Here is a 19,429-nt window from a genome sequence, read left to right on the forward strand (position 1 = left end):
TTGACCAATGGATGGGAGATCGCAGATATACCCCAGGGATTACCTCAGTGTCACTGCTCAACAGAGGCACAGCAAAATAATGGGTATAGTTCCCCATACTAAAGGGGTGGCGTAAGCCACAAAACTATGGGCTAGGCTTGTAAATGCCCTCGGGCAGATAGCCTAGTATGAACCTATGAACCTATGAACCAATGAACTATTCCTACAAGATGTCACGGTACTAAAAACTTACATGTGAGCATAAGCAGAGTGGTGATAAGTTAGATGTCCTGATCAAAATGCTTCAGGTCTCTTGTGAGAAATAGAATTTAAACATTACTAACAAACATGTCTCTAAGGCCCTCCCAAAATCACATCATTTTTGACACTTAGGTTTTCCCAGTATTCATATTGCATCATATTAACACCTGGTCTGAATTCTCAGGCCACAAACTGCATTATTTAGCAATCTAACACCTCCTCAGAAACATACAATGATATAACACATTTCACATGTATATGCTAACAGAAACTAAAGCAATAAAAGCACCTTCCACATCTAAATTCTGGTCATAAACTTTAGCCTAAAAACAATGGGCATGAAATCTTCATCCAGCCGCCCTCAGGCCGAATTCTAACATGAAAGGATACAACATGCTTCACTGGGCCAGTAGAGTGCAATGTTGTCACATATTTGGCAGTTCCACATTTCACAATGTTTTCTTACATTAAAAAACACAAGCCCGTATTTTACATTTATTTATACAGTTGATAGAATTATATATTAAATTCTATTTGACTAGGCTGGCAGCCTTCGCCCATATCACCCCAATCGTCACATCTCTTCCCCCCGGGGAACTCAAGCAAGTTTTTCAAGTACCCCTTGAGAAATATCGCTTGGGAGTGTCAGGTCTATCTGGGTGCACCTCACCCCATTCCCTGTCTTGAGAGGCCATCTGCATTGGCATTGCTACTCCCACTGCGGTGATGCACTGACATATCATATGCTTGCAACCCCAGACTCCATCTTAGCAACTTGGCATTTTGCTGACTGGCTCTGTTTAACCATGTTAGAGGGTTGTGATCTGTCATCACAGTGAATTTTTTTCCATACAGATAAGGCTGAAGTTTTTGTAGTGCCCACACTATGGCTAGACATTCATTTTCTATCACTGCATAGCATTCCTCCCTGGGTTGGAGCCTACGACTGAGGTAAACCACTGGGTGCTCTTCTCTCTCTGAAGAAATCTGACTATGTACAGCCCCCACCCCATTGTTTGAAGCATCCACCTGCACAACAAAGTCTTTGCTGTATTCTGGACTGGCTAACACAGGGAGTCCTCCCAAAGCTTTCTTAAGCTTCTGAAATGCCTGCTCACATGCTGGGGTCCACACTACCTTATCTGGCCTGTTCTTCTTTATCAGGTCTGTGAGGGGAGCAGCTATGGTACTATAACTAGGAACACACTTTCTATAGTACTCTCCTGTCCCCAAGAATGCCCTCACCTGCTTTTTGGTAACAGGCACAGGCCATGCCTGAATAGCTTCCACTTTGGCAGGTTCTGGCCCTATCTTACCACTCCCCACTCTATGTCCTAGGTAGGAGACCTCTGCCATTCCCACCTGACATTTGCTCGGCTTAATGGTCAACCCTACCCTCTGTATTCTGCCCAGCACCTCCCTGACATGTTGAAGGTGCTCTTGCCAGGAATGGCTGTAGATAGCAATATCATCCATGTAAGCAAGGGCAAACCCTCTACTAGCCTCTGAAAAGTCGCTCGAGCATTCTTCACCCCAAAGGGCATCTTTATGAACTCATACAAGCCAAAAGGAGTCACAAATGCTGACTTCTATCAAGCACTGGGAGTCAAGGGCACCTGCCAGTAACCCTTGGTAAGATCAGTGGTTGTAAGATGCTTAGTTGCACCCAGCTGCTCTAGGGCCTCATCTGTCCTAGGCATGGGGTAAGCATCCAACTCTGTGTGACTATTTAATTTCCTGTAATCCACACAGAGCATGTTGCTGCTATCCATCTTTGGCACCAACACCACTGGTGAGGCCCAGGGACTGTTGGAATCTTGAAATCACCCCTAGTTCCAACGTCTCCTATACCTCTTCCCTCAGAGTCTGTTTGCCTATCTCAGGCACCCTATAAGGGGCCTGCCTGATAGGCTTTTGGGGTCCTGTATCCACCTGGTGCTGCACCAGGTGGGTGCTCCATGGTTTCCCAGTGAACATGCCCCCAAACTCCTGCAACCCTGCTTGGATTTCTTGAATCTGGTAGGAGATAGCTGCTGGGACACTGCTACCCCTTCCACTGAGGTGTCAGCCCAAGCCTCACTGAGGATATCAGTCCCCAGATCTCTCTCAGACTCCTCCTGCAATCCACTGAAAATGCTCAGCACAAGGGCCTCCCTATCATGTTAAGGTTTCATCATGTTAACATGGTACAGTTTATGCCCCTGCCATCTGCCTAGCACTTCCACCATGTAGTTAACCTCACTTATCTTTCTTACCACCTTGTAGGGTCCCTCCCCATCTGCTTGCAACTTGTTGTGTCTGACAGGAATGAGAACCATCACCTGCTACCCTACAGCATACTCTCTAGCTCAAACATTCCTGTCATACCACACCTTTTTCTGTTGTTGGGTTTCTGCCAGGTTCTCCTGGGCTAGGCCCATGGGTTCCCTGAGCCTTGTCCTGAGGTTCAGGACATATGCCACAACAGACTCCTTGTGAGACTCACACTCACCTTCCCACTCATCTCAAATTCAATCTAAATGTCCCCTCACCCTATACCATACAGCAACTCAAAGGGTGAAAAACCTGCTGATTCCTGGGGAACCTCTCTGTAAGCAAACAACAGATGTGGCAAATATTTGTCCCAGTCCCTCTTAAACTGATCTGCAAATGCCCATAGCATGGACTTGATTGTAGAGTTTAACCTCTCAACAAGACCATTAGTCTGGGGATGGTAGGGAGTGGTCTTCATGTGCTTCAACCCACAGGACCTCCACAGACAAGCCAGCAGGTCTGACATAAAATTGGCACCTCTGTCAGACAGTATTTCCTTTTGGAAACCTACCCTGCTGAAAATCTCTAGCAAAGCATTTGCAACCTTCTCGGCCTCAATGGAGGACAAAGCCACTGCCTCAGGGTATTGTGTAGCATAATCTACAATGACTAGGATATAACTTTTCCCTGTGAACTTGGGGTACTCAGAGGACCCACAATATACATAGCTACCCTCTGAAATGTCTCCTCAATCACAGGCAAAGACATCAAAGGAACTCTCACCTTGTCTCCTGCCTTGCCTACCTTTTGGCACTGCTCACAGGTCCTGCAGTACCCTGTTACATCTCTGGAAATTCCAGGCCAATAGAAGTTTTGCATAATACTCCTCTTTGTACGTTTTATGCCCATATGACCTACAAAGGGAATATCATGGGCTATGGCTTGAAGTGCCAGATGGTAAGCTCTAGGCACTACCAATTGCTGTACTCTCTCACCTTCTAGCCCTCCCTCGGGGGTCCATTCTCTTTACAGTAATCCTTTGTTCCAGTATACAGATTCCCCCTTCCCTTGAGAATCAGGTGCCTCCCTAGCTACCTGCCTCAGGCCTTGCAATGTAGGGTCTGAGAGCTGAGCCTGTCCCAAGTCTCTCCTTGTAACCCTTCCCAGCTCCCCTTCCATAGGAAGTCTGGCATCCTCTGACAGTGGTGCCTCACTGCCAGCCTGAGTACTACTACTCACCTCTACCTTTGCAGTTACCCTGTCCAAGGTAACATCAGTACCCACAAGCAGCTGTGGCTCACATTCAGTCTCACTGCTACAGCGTAGCTCACTCCCTGAAGTAACCACCTCAGCAGTCCTGGCTGCAAGTATGCAGTCTGTCTGGGTCTCCCCCAGGCTACCAGACTCACATGCTTGTCTCCTAGCCTCACTGCATGTAACTGCATAAGTAAATGGTACTGCCTCATCCAAATCCTTCCCTCTCAGGACATCTGCAGGATGGTAGTTCCATACCCCTGTTGTCTCAAGACAACCTACTATTGGCATTTTGTCTTTCCACTTACTGGTTCTCTCACCTTTGGTTCCCCACCTTGCCTCTGTGGACACCTGTATGCCACATGGCCCCACTGGTTGCATTCAAAAATTTAACCCTAGCTCCTGGACATATACCTGGACTAGTGGCTTCCCCTGCTACTGGCAGAGTCTGTTGCAACAGTCTCTGCTGCCCACCATGGGTTCCTTTAGTCCCATGAGCAGTACTGGGGGTCCCTTTCCTGTGCAGGGCTGACATGCTTGCTAGGTATAGGTCTCCCTTCTTCCCTACCTCCTCTGAAGTAGCACACTGTCTGTCAGCTAACCAGATCCTCATGTCCTCAGGCAAAGTGCTAAGGGCTTGTTCCCTTACCAAAAGGTCTGCCAGCCCTTCAAAAGTGGTGACCTGACATCCACTCACCCAGCTATTTAAATAAGTGCTCAGTTCAATAACATATTCACATACATTTTCATCTGCCTTGCGTCAATGCTCACAAAACCTTTTCCTATACATTTCAGGTGTTATCATAAAACATTCTAATAAATGTCTTTTTACAGCAGTATAATCAAAACAGTCAGTGTCATGCATTTTTGCTAAAGAAATTACAACTTTACCATGGAGTAAGGGGGTCAGGAACCGTACCCAGAGCCTCTGGTCAACTTCATACTGTTTACATATCTGCTCAAACATATGAATGAATCTATCAAAATGATCCTCCTCTTTAAACTGTGGAAGAAATTTACTGACCTTTTGTGCTTCTGGGGTCCAGTTACTCCCTTCCCCATTACCTCCATGACTCTGGCGTAGAGTCAACATTTCCCTCTCATGCTTTCTCTGCCTTTCCTGTTCTTCAGCTTCTAGGTTCTTCATTCTCTCGGCTGCTTCTAGTTCCATACACCTGGTCTGCAACTCAAGTTTCTTCAGCTCCAGCTGGATTTTTAAGTCCACTGCAAAAAAGTTGAGCTGTCCATTCTCCAAGGATATTGTATCTCCACTGTCAGTCTGATTATCCTCCAGACTGCTGTTTTCTGATGCAGCTGTAACCAAGGCTGCAGTTAGATATGCCGTAGTCAGGGTTCCATGCACCAGCCCCCTAGCCTGGCACATCTCCACCAGCTGGCTCCTTGTCAGATTTCCATACTCTTCTGCTGACATCCTGCCTGCTCACCCTGACTAACACTAAGCTAACAAAAGAAATAAACAATTGTGATCTGAACTCTTGGTATACACTGCATGGCTGTTTTAGAGTACAAAACACTTTTAGAGATCACTGTACATAAGCTACAGGAATTTGCTCTACCCCACACCACTACAAGCCAGTTAGTATGTGAAGTAGATCCCACTACTGCCAAACACTTATGATGACCATGCCCTGGCCCAGCAATCAAGGAGCCTCAATCCTCACCACTAACACCAGGGTGGTCATCTCCTAGAGGAGAAAAGGATAACTTATACACACAGTAAAGTACTATTTCCCTTAAGTGCACACAGAAATCACAGTCTGGGGCTGGCTGCTCCCTTGCTCGCCAGGTCCCCAGTAAGACTCCCCACTGGCAAAGCTATAAGGTCCAGGTCTCAGTCTAACTGGGCAAGCTAGAACCTCCAGTACCCTCTCTGTCCAACCAGCACTTCATGTCCCTGCCCAAGTAGCTGACACAACACACACACACTTTGAGATAAGTATTTATACAACTTCACAGACACTCCTGGGAAAGGCTGACACAGATTCTCCAGCTGTGCCCCTTTACCCAGACTATACAGCAGTAATTACTGCCACCACCCAGTTAATATTATCAGCTACTCAAAGGCCCTTAAAAGGGTGTCCAATTATTACTGTGCAATATTAATGTCCAATGGTAATGTGACTATACAGTCTAAGGCTTATCAGAGTGGCCTATTACAATAAACTCTATATAAATATGCAATGTACTCTAGAGCTTATCTCTACACAAAGCAGCCACAGGTAGAAGGCTTTAAAAAATATTTAATAATAAATCATTAAAACACAAGACAAAACTACTACACCACAGAGATATCTAAGAGTTCACAGATCACACAGAAACTTACAATAATACAGTAAGGCAGGTCTGGTTTCAAAGAAAAATACCTAAATAATCTTTACTAGCTTTAACTATTCCTACAAGATATCACAGTGCTAAAAACTTACATGTGAGCATAAGCAGAGTGCTGATAAGTTAGATGTCCAGATCAAAATGCTTCAGGTCTCTTGTGAGAAATATAATTTAAATATTACTAACAAACATGTCTCTATGGCCCTCCCAAAATTACATAATTTTTGACACTTAGGTTTTCCCAGTATTCATATTGCATCATCTTAACGCATGGTCTGAGTTCTCAGGCCACAAACTGCATTATTTAGCAATCTAACACCTCCTCAGAAACTTACAACGATACAAGACATTTCACATGTATATGCTAACAGAAACTAAAGCAATAAAAGCACCTTCCACATCTACATTCTGGTCATAAACTTTAGCCTTAAAACAATGGGCATGAAATCTTCATCCAGCTGCCCTCAGGCCGAATTCTAACATGAAAGGATACAACATGCTTCACTGGGCCAGTAGAGTGCAATGTTGTCACATATTTTGCAGTTCCACATTTCACAGTGTTTTCTTACATTTAAAAACACAAGCCTGTATTTTACATTTATTTATACAGTTGATAGAATTATATATTAAATTCTATTTGACTAGGCTGGCTTCCTTCGCCCATATCTCCCCAATCATCACAATCACCAACATGGGTGACCAGTGTTCCACACCAGAGGTCAACCCCTCACTGGTTAGATCTGACCATAAACTAATCACTCTGGATATGCACATTCCGCCCCCACCCCCGGTCAAAGAAACCACCGGGAAAAACTTTTCAAAAGCAAACTTCACGTTACTTAAGACCGAGGTGGAAAGTTTCAAAGCCCCCATGCTAAAGGATAATGCTGCCCAAGCACCTACAAGAATGCATGGATCATGCTATCCTACGCAAAACCAAGATTCACTCCTCCAAGAAAATTAAACCAGTCTGGTGGACCCCTGCCATAAACAAGCTATACAATAGAATGAGGAAAGTAGTACAGAAAAGAGTAAAATCCCAAGAAGGGAAGACATCCCTGATCAGTATCAGCAAGAAACGCGCACCCTCATAAAATCGTCCAAGGCTAGCTTCGAAAGAAAACTTGTCAAGGACTCCAAAGATTACCACAAGGCATTCTTTAGCTATGTCAAGAATCTAAGTGGCAATTCTCAGAAATGCTCGGAGTTAGTGCAGAATGGCATAAAATACACTGAACCGACCGATATCGACCAACATCCTGGCAGACAGGTTCAGTGCAATCTTTACCTCCCTCTCACCCCCAAAAGGGCCCATAACCATACCAGAAGAATGTAGTGCCCCTGAAAACTCATCTAAACACACTGTTCAAACTCAGCCTCTCCACAGGCTACATGCCCATATAGTGGCACACAGCAACGGTTATTCCACTCCACAAAGGTGGAGCCACAATAGACCCCAGGAACTATCGCCCTATAAGCCTGACTAGCTTGATCTGCAAGGCTATGGAGCGCATCATCATGGCTCTCATTATCAGAGACATTGGGAACCTCCAAACACTGGACCCTACCCTTTTCAGCTTTGTTAAGGGCAGATCATACCTCCTAAACCTGGTGGACTTCTTTGAGACAGTTACCAAGGCTATATATGAGGGAAAGGTGGTCCACACATCCTACCTAGACCTTGCAAAAGCCTTCAACACCATTCCCTATTCTGGTATTATAGACAAGCTCACCAGCCTGAACATAAACCCCTATGTCACGAGAAGGGTTGTCAACTGCTTCACGGACAGAACCAACATGGTAAGAGTTGTGGAAGCTAGGTCTGACTTTAAACTGGTTACAAATGGCGTTCCCCAGGGCTCAGTCCTAGGACCCTTCCTGTTCAGCATATACTTCTCAGAGGTACAGGCAAGCACAGAAGGTCTATGGTTGACCAAGTTTGCAGACAATTGCAAACTAGGGGCTATAATTGACTCTCCAACTGACACAGACATCCTCCAAAATGGTCTCACTGAGACAGATACCTGGGGTCAAACTCATGGCCTCAAGCTAAATGCCAAAAAGTGCATAGTCATCCCCTTTGGAAAAAACAAAGTACCCACAGACTACCACATAGGTGGTAGCCCCCTAAATACGGGCAACGTAATAAGGGATCTGGGGACCCAAGTAGATAGTAATCTCTCCTTTGATAATCACATTGCCAAAGTGGTTAGAAAATCCTTCTATGTGGCCCACCTAATCACAAAAGGATTTGCATCCAGATCAAAAGAGGTCATTGTGCCCCTCTACGCATCACTCATCAGACCCATCATAGAGTACAATGCCCCATTTGGGATGTACCTTACAAGACACCTGCAACAGCTGGAAAGACTACAGAAATACCTCACCAAGAGGATCACTGGCCTCAAACAGATGTCCTGTGCAGCACGAGTGAAGAAACTCCAGCTGTACTCAGTTGCAACCACCTACTCAGAGGTGATCTATGCCTGACATACAAGGCCGTGTCCAACCCAGAATTGATGGACATGCTCCACCTAAAGAAAACTATATCCCCTCAAGCCACACACTCTGGGGATTTAAACCTCACCACAACAATAAATAGGATGTGCTGATGGGATAGATTCCTGTCCCAGAGACTTCCCATGCTCTGGAACAAGATTCCAATCTACATTAGGCAGAGCTCCTCACTAACACTTTTCAAGAGAAACCTTGATGAGTGGATGGGAAATAGAAAGTTTAGCCTGGGGATCACTTCAATGGCTCTGCTGGACAGAGGCACAGGGAACTAATCTAAGGAGGCAGCGAAATCCAACACAATTCTGGCTAGGCTTATAAATGCCTTTGGACAGATAACCTAATACCTACCTATGAACCTATGAACCTATGTATTCCTGTTTTTTGGATTCTGTGCTCATGTGGTTCTTAGAATCTGGTCCCAATCCAGAAGAAGGTCTTCCAGTTAATGAATCTTGGGCGCACTAGTGCTAGAATAAGAGAGTTATTCTGTTAGCTTGTAAGATCATATAAGTTGTCAAGAATAAGAAGTTTTTTTTTTTTTTTAGAGGTGGGCAGTGGCCTTATTTTTGGACTTTGAAAATTAATGTACTTATCTGTCACTGAGAAACATCTTTTTTAAGTACAGTACACTGCATAGTGGTCAGTAAATGGTCAGTCAGAATTATAAATTTTACAGATGTTTTCTGCTGTTGTATTGTGTTGGTATTTCATGCTGAATGTAAGGCTAGAAAAGAGAGTCCATATTCAAGCTTAGGGTTTAGTATTTTTTTTATAGCTAAGCTTCCTTTTGATGAGAAAAGATGTGTGAGAATTTATAGCAAATTTTAAATTGTGTTAATACCTAGTTGGTTATAAAGTCTGTATGTTCAGTAAATGTGAAGTTCAGGTCTAGGATAAGCCCTAGGTATTTTTGTTCTGTAGTGTTAGGAATAGTATTACCTTTATGATCAGTTATATGAATGGAAGGGATACTGAGTAGTTTCTTTAAAGATGAGAAGACTATTATGTTATTTTTCTTATAGGTTCATAGGTTCATAGGTTCATACTAGGCTATCTGCCCGAGGGCATTTACAAGCCTAGCCCATCGTTTTGTGGCTTACGCCACCCCTTTAGTATGGGGAACTATACCCATTATTTTGCTGTGCCTCTGTCGAGCAGTGACACTGAGGTAATCCCTGGGGTATATCTGCGATCTCCCATCCATTGGTCAAGATTTCTCTTGAACAAGGCCAGCGAGGTGCTCTGCCTCACATGTACTGGGATTTTGTTCCACAGCATAGGGAGTCTTTGGGTGATGAATCTATCCCTCCAGCACGTCCTATTAATAGCCGTGTCGAGGTTTAAGTCTCCCGCCCTTGTGGCTCTGATGGATCTAGATTTTTGAGGTGAAGCATATTCATCAAATCTGGGTTTGACATGGCCTTGTATGTTAGGCAAAGGTCACCTCTGAGCAAGCGGTGGCGACTGAATAGAGCTGGAGTTCTTTCAGTCGGGCAGCATAGGACAGATTTTGAGACCCTTTATCCTTTTGGTGAGGAACTTTGTGGCCTCTCCAGCTGCTGCAAGTGTCGGGTCAGATACATCCTGAATGGGGCATTGTACTCAATCATTGGTCTGATGAGTGATGAGTAAAGGGAGACTATGACCTCCCTTGATCTAGATGAGAATCCCTTCATGATAAGGTGGGCAATGTAGAAGGTCTTCCTAACTACTTTAGCTACATGGGTGTCGAATGACAGACTACTATCAACCTGGGTCCCCAGGTCCCTGATAACTTCTTCTGTGCTCAGTGGATTGCCACCTATTTGGTAGCTAGGGGTAACCTTGTTTTTCCCAAAGGGTATGACTATGCATTTTTGGCATTTAACTTCAGGCCGTGGCTCTGGCACCAGTTATCCATTTCTGTGAGACCCTTCTGAAGGATATCTGTGTCAGATGTGTTTTCTACTATGGCCCAGTTTGCAGTCATCTGCAAACTTTGTCAGCCATAACCCTCCTGTGTTTGCTTGTACTTCGGAAAAGTAGATGCCAAACAAGAGTGGGCCCAGGACTGAGCCCTGTGGGACACCACTTGTGACAGGTTTTGAGTCTGACATGGCGCCAGCAACTCTGACCCTGTGGGTTCTGTCACTCAGCCAGTTTGCAACCCATCTTGTGATGTATGGGTTAACATTTAAGCTGATGAGTTTTTCAATGATACCCGAGTGGGGTATTGTATCGAAGGCCTTAGCCAGATCAAGGTAGGCTGTATGGACTGCCTTTCCCTCGTCAATGGCTTTGGTGACTGTTTCGAAGAAGTCAACCAAGTTTAAAAGGCATGATCTGCCTTTGACAAAGCCAAACTGGGTTGGATCCAAAGTCTGCAAATTCCCTATGTCTTTATTTATGAGGTCCATTATGATCCTCTCCATGGCTTTGCAGATAAGGCTTGTCAAGCTAATGGGCGGTAATTTCTAGGGTCGGTGGAGGCACCGCCTTTGTGAAGTGGGACCACAGTTGCAGTGCGCCACTCCTGGAGTGCGTATCCAGAGGTAAGACTTTGATTAAACAGCTGTCCTAGCTGTGGGTTTAATTCCTCATTGAGTTCGTGGAGCACACAGCCGGGGACACCATCAGGTCCCATGGATGCTGTGTTTTTTGCTTTGGAGAGAGCAGTTCTCACTTGGGCGCTGGAGATGTTTGGGGGGCTGCAATCGTTTGGTATAGATATCTCTCCTTTTGGAGAAGTTTGCACTGAACCTGTCAGCCAGTATGTTGGCAATGTCTGTAGGATCAGTAATCTTCACATCATTTTGAACTAGTTCTGAGCATATCTGGGAGTTTCCTCCTAGGTTTCTAACATAGCTAAAGAAGGCCTTATGATTGTCTTTTGTGGTTGATTAGTAATCTGTGGGAATAAGAAAAATGGCACAATTTAATGAAGTGATTTTGGAGTTTGTTTTGTAGTTTTGAATGACAATGCTGCATTGTAAGAGAAGTATATCATCCACATATATAACTAATTTTAGATTAGGAATCTCTATTAGTACGTCATTGATAAAGACAGAAAAGACTAATGGTCCTAGAACAGAGCTTTGTGGGATTCCCGTGTTTAGAAAAGTCACTGAGGCAAGGCAGTTATTGTACCATACTTGAAAAGACCTATTCTGTAGATAACTCATAAAACACTGTACATTACTGATGCCAAAGCTAAGTTTAGCCAGCTTGTTAAGAGGTCTGCCATGATTCACAGTTTCAAAGGCCCTTATCATATCTATGGATATGCCTGATGTGATGTTCCCTTCATTCATATTGGAGTATATGGAATCAGTGGGCATCCTGAGGATTGTGAATCTGCTGGAAGACTGATGAAAACCATGTTGTGCATCACAAAGTAAATCATAGCTGTTAATGTGTTTTAGTAGATGGCTATACAGTAGTTTTTCAACTATTTTTGCAACAGGGTAGAGATTAGAGATAGGCCTATAAGTCATTCAGTTCTTTGGAGAAGATACTTTTTGGTAACAGAATAATGAATGAATACTTGAATAGAGACAGATGTGGTGGTTAAGGAAAAGCTAAAGATATGAGCAAGTGTTTTAGCTTTCTGGTTAGCAGGGAACCTTAGGAAGCTAGAGTGGAGAAGTTGTAAGTTTCTAATGTATGGTTTTGGTTTAATTGGCTATTTCAGAAAAGTGAATGTTGTAGCATAGCAAGTAAAAGAGAAGAGTGCAGTGTTATTGAAGTAATCTTGCTGACATGCTGATTTCTTCAGGAGGAAATATATTTGTAATTTAAGTTATGGATGTCTAAAGAGAGACTGACAAGAAGAGATGGTTTGCATACATGTTGGTAAAGGAGATGGGATTATTGGTGAGTAGATTACTTATGGATTAGCCCCTGTTGGTCCTTTTTACTTATGGATTAGCCCCTGTTGGTTCTTTTTACTTATGGATTAGCCCCTGTTGGTTCTTTTTACTTATGGATTAGCCCCTGTTGGTCCTTTTTACTTATGGATTAGCCCCTGTTAGTTCTTTTTACTTATGGGTTAGCTCCTGTTAGTTCTTTTTATTTATGGATTAGCCCCTGTTAGTTCTTTTTACTTATGGATTAGCCCCTGTTGGTTCTTTTTACTTATAGATTAGCCCCTGTTGGTTCTTTTTACTTATGGATTAGCCCCTGTTGGTTCTTTTTACTTATAGATCAGCCCCTGTTAGTTATTTTTACTTATGGATTAGCCCCTGTTAGTTCTTTTTACTTACAGATTAGCCCCTGTTGGTTCTTTTTATTTATGGATTAGCCCCTGTTAGTTCTTTTTACTTATGGATTAGCCCCTGTTGGTTCTTTTTACTTATAGATTAGCCCCTGTTAGTTATTTTTACTTATGGATTAGCCCCTGTTGGTTCTTTTTACTTATGGATTAGCCCCTGTTAGTTCTTTTTACTTATGGATTAGCCTCTGTTGGTTCTTTTTACTTATGGATTAGCCCCTGTTAGTTCTTTTTACTTATGGATTAGCCCCTGTTAGTTCTTTTTACTTATGGATTAGTCCTTGTTGGTTCTTTTCTTTCTTTCTTTCCAAAAGTTTTTAAGCCTAAACCAGTTTTGTTCTTGTATTTGTCTAGGTTTCTTTAGCTGTGTTGGTGGCAATTCTCACTTCTTATCTAACAGTTAGAAAAGATTGCCTAAATTGGATGTTTTGTGTGTCCAGTTTCCAAACCTTCCAGGAAGCATCTCTTGTTCTGATTTTATTCTTGATCTCAGCTGTTAGCCAGGTATAGATCTGTGCTGTCTACCTTCTGCTAGTTAGCTAGAATAATAAATTCTGTGTTGTAAAGAAAAAATCTAATGCTTCTGAGGAGTCTACTTTGACCCATCCAATTTTCATTTTGCCGAAACTGAATTAACTGATCTCATTTAAGTGAAAGTGTGTTTAAATGAAAATGGACTTTTGCAAAAATCATAACACTGAAAAAACAAAAGAAACACACACACACACACACACACACACACACACACACACACACACACACACACACACACACACACACACACACACACAATTAACAACAGCATTTATGCAGGGGGATAAGGCCCCCCTGCACTACCTATGTGGGAGGCTATACCCCCCACTACTAACTCCGAGATTGCACTGCAGTGAGGAAAAGGGAATATTTCCTTATCCTCACTGTACCGCGATCTAGCAAAACTACTCTGTAATTATTTTCGTGAAAGTGCATTTTTGTTTAAATGCACTTTCGCTTAAGTGGGATCAGTTAATTCAGTTTCAGCAAACTGAAAATTTGCTGGGTCGAAGTAGATCCCTTCTGAGGGTTCAGTCAGATTATATAGAAGAGATTCGAACCCAACGCAGTGCACCCCTTAGTTGAGACGAGGATTCACGCTAAAATATAAAATCCACAAACGAAACAGAATGCACGTGAACCTCTAATGGCAATAAAACGTCAAGTACTTCCACAGTCTTGTATGCAATAATGCAATGATACAGAAAAGTATTATTGGAGCTCAAAAAACATTTATTCGAAATCTGAGTGAGCGCTTTCGCCAAAAGGCTTCTTCCGACTCTTGATACAAATTTAAAATAATTAAAACTCATTAATATACCCTCCTAACACTTCCCATTGGATAATCAAAAAACATTGATGTCACGAGGTATATGAACACCCGAGTATACTTCAAGCAATTTAAATAAATACATTATGATACACAGGCTCCATATAAAACATATATATAACAAAACCTTCAGCATGGGTTACTTAATATATAGTTTAAAAGACTATTAACTTCATTTCTGATTGTATCATGACATGATTAAAAAACAAGTTAAACAGCTAAAAATCCCATATTGCTAGCTAACCAGGCTATGTTCATAATAAAGCAATACTTAGTTTATATCAACCTATATTGAATATCTTAGCCTGTTACTGCATAAAAACTGGGACATGGTAATTAATTAATATAACATATTATAATATAATGTGCACTACTATTAAAATCTGTGGACAAAATCTTATTTAACATAAAATATATACACATTATTTCAAATGATGCCAAAACAATATGTTATATAAGATATTCAAGTATACGACTTGAAGTTTCACCAATCATAATAAAGAAACAACATTTATACAAATCATCTCTGACATGTGCAAGATCTCTCATATGAGTATAATACTTAACAGGTGAACTATTTCCTTCGTAATCTTCTACTCCTTAGGAAGGGTTTGATCTGCACTTTGTCATTAAGACCAGGTGGTATATCTGATCGTAACCTGATAATCCACCTAGTCTCATGCTCTAATGTGCGATTGATCAAATCTCCTCCTCTGAAACCTTGCGTAACAGTTTGAATGACACAAAATTTAAAAGTATGCTGTGTACCTGCCAACCTATTATGTCTAGCTAAAGCATTAACTTCAGAGCCAACTCTGATATGATAAGCATGTTCTCTAATCCGTTCTTTGAGTGACCGGTTAGTTTTCCCTACATAGTAGGCAGTGCATGATATGCAGGTGGCGATGTATACTACATTTTTACTGTCACAATTGGTATTTGTATTAAAATTGAAAACATAGCCTGTGGTAGGATGCTTAAAAAAGATCTCTTTACTAATTAATCCACAATGATTGCATCTACCACAAGGTACTGTGTTTCTATTCACATTATTGCTACTATGTAAAGAATATCTAGGTCTACATAATAAATTCTTGAGATTGGGATGATTTTTATAAGTTATTCGTGGTACAGGACCAACAACTTCACTGACTTCTTTGTTCGATTTCAGAATGTCCCAGTGTCTATTCATAACTTTTTTCAATTCTAGACTCGTCCTACTGAAGGTCAAGTTAGCTCTAACCTCTACAATAGGAGGACTTTCAACATTATTTTGTGACACTTGTTCACCAAAATAAGGTCTCGCACTGCTATTTCTTAGAGAATCTACTATATGAATGGTCTCAGTAATTTCTTCATCTGTATAACCTCTCTCAAGGAACCTACTCTTCATGTCTTTTACTCCATCTTCGTAGTATGTCTGTCCAGGATTAAGTCTGGACACTCTCATAAATTGTCCTTTTAGGACATTTTTAAACACATGCTGGGGGTGCATACTCTGTCTGTGTAATAGATTATTGCTCTGGCACCCTTTCCTGTGTATGGACGTGTTTAACAGGCCATTGGACATCCTGAACACTTCTACATCCAAGAAAGAAATACTACTATCAGAGAAATTCATAGTAAATTTTAAGAATTTCGTAGTTGTATCTAGATAAGATACAAAACTCTTTAAGGATGACTCATTCCCCAACCACAAAAAGAAAATATCATCCACAAAACGGCAATACATGCCCACGTACTGTACAAAAATTGGATTATTGTAAAGGCATTCATCTTCCCATCTTGCCATCACCAGGTTGGCGTAGCTATTGGCACAGGACGTGCCCATAGCTACGCCATCCTTCTGTAAATAAATATCTTCCTGAAATGTGAAGACGTTATTGGTCAAAATTGTTTCAAGGAGGAGTGTGATTAAATCTATCTTCTTCTCGGAAAAGTCTGAATGTGCTTTTAAATACTCTGAAATGTGTCTAATGCCTACGTCATTAGGGATGACAGTAAAAAGGCTGACTACATCTAACGTCACTAAAAAATAAGGCTGGTCATCTTCTAATAAGGAAGAATGGGAGTAAAGATCCAAGAGGAACTGTTTACTGTCTTTTAATATTTTCATATTCATATTAACTAGGGGTCTGAGTACATTCTCTATGTAAATAGACAAAGATTCCGTGACCCACCCTTGACCTGCCACGATGGGTCTCAACGGTGGGTCATTGTAGTTCTTATGAACTTTGGGAAGTCCCTGTATTGCTGGTAAAACAGGGTCCTTAACTTTAAAGTAGTCATATAACTGTTGTGTTATGTCGAAAGACATGACTAAATCATCTAGAGTATTATAAACACTAAAAATCATGTAAACCAGAGTGTCATTATTTATCTTTACATAGGTTTGTGTGTTTTCAAGCATCTGCTTCATCTTATCAGCATAATGAGAGTAGTCCATGACGACCACTGGTCCGCCTTTATCAGCTGGTCTAATTATGATAGAATTGTCATCTCTAAGAGTCTTCAGTGCTTGCCTTTGTTTATAATTCAAGTTTTTACCATGTCTAATAGGTTTATTTTCTTGAAAGTGCTTATAAATGTCATTTTCTATAACATTCCCAAAAACTTCTAATGTGGGATGTAATTGTGGAATATAGACACTATTTGCTCGATGCTTATTGCATTCCCTATAATCATTTTGTTGACCATAATCCAATTTTAATTGTATATTTCGGATAAATAATTTGGTGTCTACTATAGTATCCACCAAGTCACTTTCCTTAGTTGGAATAAAACTGAGCCCCTTGTTCAAGACTTGCTCCTCATATTTATTCAAAACTCTTTTGGATAGATTGATTACTATTGGTTTTGTTTCCCCCATATTTTCTTTAGTGTAGGGCCCTGCTGTTGTTGCTCCTCTAATGACCCTTTCCTCTTCTGTCTCCCCCTGCTCGTCGAGCGTCTTTTGTCCAAAAAATGATTCTGGGCTATGGGGAGGGGTGCATCGTTTGGTATAGATATCTCTCCTTTTGGGGGGGAGGGGGGGGAGAAGTTTGCACTGAACCTGTCAGCCAGTATGTTGGCAATGTCTGTAGGATCAGTAATCTTCACATCATTTTGAACTAGTTCTGAGCATATCTGGGAGTTTCCTCCTAGGTTTCTAACATAGCTAAAGAAGGCCTTATGATTGTCTTTTGTGGTTGATTAGTAATCTGTGGGAATAAGAAAAATGGCACAATTTAATGAAGTGATTTTGGAGTTTGTTTTGTAGTTTTGAATGACAATGCTGCATTGTAAGAGAAGTATATCATCCACATATATAACTAATTTTAGATTAGGAATCTCTATTAGTACGTCATTGATAAAGACAGAAAAGACTAATGGTCCTAGAACAGAGCTTTGTGGGATTCCCGTGTTTAGAAAAGTCACTGAGGCAAGGCAGTTATTGTACCATACTTGAAAAGACCTATTCTGTAGATAACTCATAAAACACTGTACATTACTGATGCCAAAGCTAAGTTTAGCCAGCTTGTTAAGAGGTCTGCCATGATTCACAGTTTCAAAGGCCCTTATCATATCTATGGATATGCCTGATGTGATGTTCCCTTCATTCATATTGGAGTATATGGAATCAGTGGGCATCCTGAGGATTGTGAATCTGCTGGAAGACTGATGAAAACCATGTTGTGCATCACAAAGTAAATCATAGCTGTTAATGTGTTTTAGTAGATGGCTATACAGTAGTTTTTCAACTATTTTTGCAACAGGGTAGAGATTAGAGATAGGCCTATAAGTCATTCAGTTCTTTGGAGAAGATACTTTTTGGTAACAGAATAATGAATGAATACTTGAATAGAGACAGATGTGGTGGTTAAGGAAAAGCTAAAGATATGAGCAAGTGTTTTAGCTTTCTGGTTAGCAGGGAACCTTAGGAAGCTAGAGTGGAGAAGTTGTAAGTTTCTAATGTATGGTTTTGGTTTAATTGGCTATTTCAGAAAAGTGAATGTTGTAGCATAGCAAGTAAAAGAGAAGAGTGCAGTGTTATTGAAGTAATCTTGCTGACATGCTGATTTCTTCAGGAGGAAATATATTTGTAATTTAAGTTATGGATGTCTAAAGAGAGACTGACAAGAAGAGATGGTTTGCATACATGTTGGTAAAGGAGATGGGATTATTGGTGAGTAGATTACTTATGGATTAGCCCCTGTTGGTCCTTTTTACTTATGGATTAGCCCCTGTTGGTCCTTTTTACTTATGGATTAGCCCCTGTTAGTTCTTTTTACTTATGGATTAGCCCCTGTTAGTTCTTTTTACTTATGGGTTAGCCCCTGTTAGTTCTTTTTATTTATGGATTAGCCCCTGTTAGTTCTTTTTACTTATGGATTAGCCCCTGTTGGTTCTTTTTACTTATAGATTAGCCCCTGTTGGTTCTTTTTACTTATGGATTAGCCCCTGTTGGTTCTTTTTACTTATAGATCAGCCCCTGTTAGTTATTTTTACTTATGGATTAGCCCCTGTTAGTTCTTTTTACTTACGGATTAGCCCCTGTTGGTTCTTTTTATTTATGGATTAGCCCCTGTTAGTTCTTTTTACTTATGGATTAGCCCCTGTTAGTTCTTTTTACTTATGGATTAGCCCCTGTTGGTTCTTTTTACTTATAGATTAGCCCCTGTTGGTTCTTTTTACTTATGGATTAGCCCCTGTTGGTTCTTTTTACTTATAGATCAGCCCCTGTTAGTTATTTTTACTTATGGATTAGCCCCTGTTAGTTCTTTTTACTTACGGATTAGCCCCTGTTGGTTCTTTTTATTTATGGATTAGCCCCTGTTAGTTCTTTTTACTTATGGATTAGCCCCTGTTGGTTCTTTTTACTTATAGATTAGCCCCTGTTAGTTATTTTTACTTATGGATTAGCCCCTGTTGGTTCTTTTTACTTATGGATTAGCCCCTGTTAGTTCTTTTTACTTATGGATTAGCCCCTGTTGGTTCTTTTTACTTATGGATTAGCCCCTGTTAGTTCTTTTTACTTATGGATTAGCCCCTGTTAGTTCTTTTTACTTATGGATTAGTCCTTGTTGGTTCTTTTCTTTCTTTCTTTCCAAAAGTTTTTAAGCCTAAACCAGTTTTGTTCTTGTATTTGTCTAGGTTTCTTTAGCTGTGTTGGTGGCAATTCTCACTTCTTATCTAACAGTTAGAAAAGATTGCCTAAATTGGAT

The sequence above is a fragment of the Protopterus annectens genome, chromosome 14.part0 (assembly GCF_019279795.1).
Source record: "Protopterus annectens isolate FY-2018-M chromosome 14.part0, PAN1.0, whole genome shotgun sequence".
In the NCBI taxonomy this organism is placed as follows: Eukaryota; Metazoa; Chordata; order Ceratodontiformes; family Protopteridae; genus Protopterus; species Protopterus annectens.